This window comes from Phascolarctos cinereus, unplaced genomic scaffold (genome assembly GCF_003287225.1).
Source record: "Phascolarctos cinereus isolate Bilbo 61053 unplaced genomic scaffold, phaCin_HiC Scaffold_3;HRSCAF=262, whole genome shotgun sequence".
Lineage (NCBI taxonomy): Eukaryota > Metazoa > Chordata > Mammalia > Diprotodontia > Phascolarctidae > Phascolarctos > Phascolarctos cinereus.
In genome coordinates, this window is record NW_027555736.1 from 42332540 (window position 1) to 42337460 (window position 4921).

At 37.2% G+C, this 4921-nt stretch overlaps 1 pseudogene; it reads left to right on the forward strand.

The window, feature by feature from the left end:
• Window positions 1-3509: 3509 nt before the first annotated feature.
• LOC110214040 (olfactory receptor 13A1-like) lies at window positions 3510-4437 on the forward strand (annotated as a pseudogene).
• Window positions 4438-4921: the final 484 nt, after the last annotated feature.

The following is a 4921-nucleotide window of genomic DNA, read 5'->3' on the forward strand; positions in this document are numbered from 1 at the left end:
CTAAGGTTAGCAGAATAACTTATCAGGGGAAGATTTAGATGTAGGCTCTTGGGATAAGAAAAATGCCTGCTTCTTGAAATAAGTAGTTATTAGAAAATGCAAGGAAAGCGAATCAATATTCTGCTTTGATTTTGAAGTGGTTTAGGGGTATGGATGGCTTGCTCAGTGTCACACTGACAGTAAATAATTGATCTAGGATTTGAAATCAGGTTCTTTGACTCCAAGTACAGAGCTAATTTCATCCCGCCATGTTCTCTCCTATGGATGACAGAATAAGAAAAATGATCTGAGGTTGGTAGTACAAATAATATCCTCCCCATCCTCCCCATTTGCAGAGGATTCTAGATGTCATCCTAGTAAAGACTTTAGAGGGCATTAAGCCCAACCTCCCATTTTACAGAAGAGGAATCTAAGTCTTAGAGTGTTTCCTAAGCATTGGCCACAAGATTCAAACTCAGGTCATTTAAACCTAAGCCCTGGAAACATTTGACTAGAACATTGCAACGTAAAAGCTAAAAGCCAACCCACCTTCCCTAGAAAAGAAAGGATGGATAAACTGAAATGCTAGGTAGTAAATAAGGACTGAAGGCTGATTACTGTGGGTGTCTTGCAGTCAAGCTAAGATCACACATGGGATGCCTAGGGAAGGCAAGATATATATATATATATATATATATACATATATATATATATACATATATATATATATACATATATATACGTATATATATATATACATATATATATGTATATATATGTATATATATGTATATATATGTATATATATATATGTATATATAACGTGGCTCTTGAATAATCAATCAAGCCAAAAGTCTTAACAGATAAAGGGAATCCTAAAACCTTCAATAAACCTGGATTATCTTGGGAATAGAAATGCAGTTTCCGTAAGAGAAGAGACAGTACCTGAGTAGTCTGAGTAGATGTAGGAGAAAATAGTTTTTCAGATTTTCAAAAATCTTTTCAGAAAATTCCGCACTAGACAATATTAAAAAACATGTTCACCCTAAGACTGCTAGGAATGCTGGCATAGGCCAGAAACTACTTTTATTTAGAGGTAATAAAAGATCATGATTAATCAGCATTTCTCTGGATATCTTCCACTGGAATGGGTGCCTGGAAAAGACTTTTGTTTCCTTGTTTGGGTTTAGACCTGTGATTTCATTGATGTCCATGCAAGGTGGACATTTTACATTCAAGACATAAAACGTCTTTGCACTGATAAGAGTTCAGACAACTTGTACATAACTTTTAGACTTAAAGAGTCACCTCAGATAGTGAGAGGTAAAGAGATTTGTGCCTGTGGTTTCATAGGTAGAAGGTATTAGAGTCAAGACCTGAATCAATATCTTTCTCAGTTAAACCTTATTTAGCATGTTAACGAATTATAGCCAAAAGACAGTAAACAGTGAATCCCCAAAATATATATTTCTATAAGGAAAATACAATTTTAAATAAGTTCTTTGGAGAACTGCCAAGCTGACAAGAATACTTGAGGTTTTATTTGTGGACAAAAATTGTGGGCAAGTATTACACTGGTCCAAATTCTTTCCATGCTGTCCCCACAAATGTGACTTCTACAAACCTAAGTGGGGCCTATAATCATACTCTAAGTAAGATAAATAGAACAAAAATGAGAAAGATAACATGGATGATAAACATGAATCAACATTTTAACAGAATTGAAGGATGGAAAAGTCATGGTAAAAGAGGTTTAATATTTTGAATAGATAGAGGGGCAGCTAAGTGGTGTAGTAGATACAGTACTGGCCCTGGAGTCAGGAGAACCTGAGTTCAAATCCAGCCTCAGACACTTTATACTTACTAGCTGTGTGACCCTGGGCAAGTCACTTAACATGAATTGCCTCTCTCTCTCTCTCTGTATACACACACATGCACACACACACACACACACACACACACATACACACACAGAGAATTTTGCTGGCATTTCTGTTGGAACAAAATGTTTAAAAATCATTTTATTGAACCCCTTTGTGTTTATATGTCACTTCTCCTTGCTTGACAGATGACATATTACATTCCTCCCCATTATCTCTCCATCATGACAAAGAAAGGCAATGTGAAACATACAGATTGTGTTTGGAATGTATGTAGTATTTTGCCATAGTAATCCCCCACCTTTCTTTCATGAAGGAGAGGAGGCTTTCAATGTCTCTTCTCCAGGACCTTTGTAGGTGGAGGAAAGACTCTATTTAAGGCTCCATTTTTTTTTCCTCTGCCAAGCTAAATGTGCAAATTAGCAATTAGGAAACTATAGACATTTTGGAATCTTTCATGCTCCACACTCTTGATCAGCTGGGAGATTAGAAGTGTGAACTATTTTATAGTGTCATAAAATAATAGAGCCATAGATTTAGAAGTGCAAGGGACCTTAGTGACCATGGAATTCAACCTCCTCATTTTGCAGATGAGGGTTCAAGGCAGAGGGAGCTTAAGCGATTTGCCTAGGGTCTGGGAGAGCCTGGCTTTCTCAGATTGTCTTCAAGAATGCCTTGGTAAAAGAGAATGAAAATGAGTGAATAGACAAAGACTCCTTATGTAGGCATAGGGACAATGATTAAAAAGTTATAACATTTTATGTACTGAAGTTAATTAGTATGCATGTAAATAGGTACAAAGCAAGTAGGATTGGTTGTATTGGTTTTTAATATTGGGGCTAAGGCTAGGACTGAACTTGGGATTTCATGGTGTAGAGAATTTGCAGAGAAATAAATTCCCTCCATCAAGGCAGATCAGCATCTTAGTCTGTAGCCAGACTGTACAGTAGTAGTCAGAGGAAATTGCCTGAGGAAGATACTGGAAATCCCAGGATCACAGAATCATACCAATTCAAAATTGGACAGGACCTCAGAGGTCCAATTAATCCAGCTCCTTTCATTTTATAGATGGAGAAATAGAGGCTCAGAAAAATTAGATGGTTCACCAAGGTCACACCAATGCCTTGTCCAGCTGGCATTCTAAGAAAGGTTCAAATAAAGGATAAATTTTTGTTTTGCTCTAGCAAAAAGCTATACTGTCAATGTATATTTTAATTGTTGCCTATCAAGGAGAAATATAATGGTCTTCTAGTTGAAAAAAGCATTGTGTACAGAGTTCAAATCCTGACCCTATTCCTGGCACATAGTAGGCACCATAAATGCTTTTTGATTAATATTTGTACAAGAGTAGCTTATGATTCCTTCTCTATTGAAGATTACCCAGGCTTTATTAATTGTTTTATAACTTTAATATTAATTTAATTAAGTTTTTTGGTTCATGATTCATACTTCAGAATTTAAAATTTTAATAAATTATGGCATCAGTTGGATTATTCCTATAATATGTTGTCTGTAGATAATTGTTTTTTAGTTTTATTTTCTCATAAAATTCAGCAAGTTGGGAGACAGAACCAAAGAGTTCTGTAACTATTTCAACTGGCATTGGAAGAAAACAAGAGAAAAAGTGGGGAAAATTCTGCTGCCCACAGGATGTTGTTGAATAACCAGACACAGGTGACTGAGTTCATCCTTCAAGGTTTCTCAGATAGCGTTCCACTAAGGATCTTGCTTTTTGGCACTTTTTTTTCCTTATACACAGCTGCCCTCACTGGGAATATCCTAATCATTGTGTTGATCATTTGCAGCTCTATTCTTCACACTCCTATGTATTTTTTCCTGGTCAACTTGTCTATGTTAGACATCATGTGCACAACTTCTGTTCTTCCCAAGGTGTTGGAGAACCTGGTTTTAGAAAAGAAGACCATCTCTTATGGTGGATGCATGGCCCAAGTATACTTCCTCATCTGGTCTGTATCTGGTGAGCTCCTGCTCTTCACAGCCATGGCTTATGACAGGTATGTGGCCATCTGCCACCCTCTGCACTATAGCACCATGATGAACAAGAAGATTTGTGTCCTTCTGGTAGTTGGGGTATGGAGCATCTGTGGACTTAACACTACCATCAATACTGGGCTTATGGTTCAATTGTCTTTCTGTGGCCCCAACACCATTCATCAATTCTTCTGTGAAATTCCATCTGTGTTGCTTCTCTCTTGCACCTCAACATATGTGAACGATATCATGACAGTCCTTGCTGATGTCTTCTTTTCGTTCTGAATTTCCTGCTGACCATTGTGTCTTACTGCTTCATCATCTCCAGCATCATGAGAATCCGGACCAGAGAGGGCAAAAAGAGAGCATTCTCCACCTGCTCCTCCCACCTGATTGTGGTCACCCTGTATTACTGCACTGTGTTTTATGCCTACGTCAGTCCCATCTCTAGCTATTCTCCTGAAAGTGCAAGTTGGTAGCTATATTGTACACTGCAGTTAGCCCTACCTTAAACCCTCTCATCTACACTCTGAGGAACAAGGATGTCAAGGAAGCCCTCAGAAAAGCGCCTCTATTTAGTAAGTGACGGTTTAGAAATTTATAGGTTTCTGGATTGGCTTGATTTGGGCAAGTACATTTTTGTACTAATGATGGAAAGTCCCAAGATTTTAATGATTTTTTAATACCCCAAAGATTTTTCTTACTGTATAATCTGAGGTTCTAGAGCATTAATGATAATATTCTTGTATCCATAGATGTGAAATTTATAGAACTCCCTAAGCAATTTTGAGAGGAAATGCAGATGTAATGGATCTGCAAGGGAATTTAGTAGTTTGGTAGGCCAGAATCTGATGGTGGATTCTCTCTCTTCATTTTGCTCTTTCAAAAATGGTAAAGTCTAAGAGAGAGAGAGAGAGAGAGAGAGAGAGAGAGAGAGAGAGAGAAAGGTTGGTCTTGTCATCAAACCTGTATAGAACATATAAAAGAACAGATTAAGGTGAAGTCATTTAATTAAATGTATTCAATCACTAAAGTGGCTCTGTAATCTCATTAATTATGGAATCATCTGA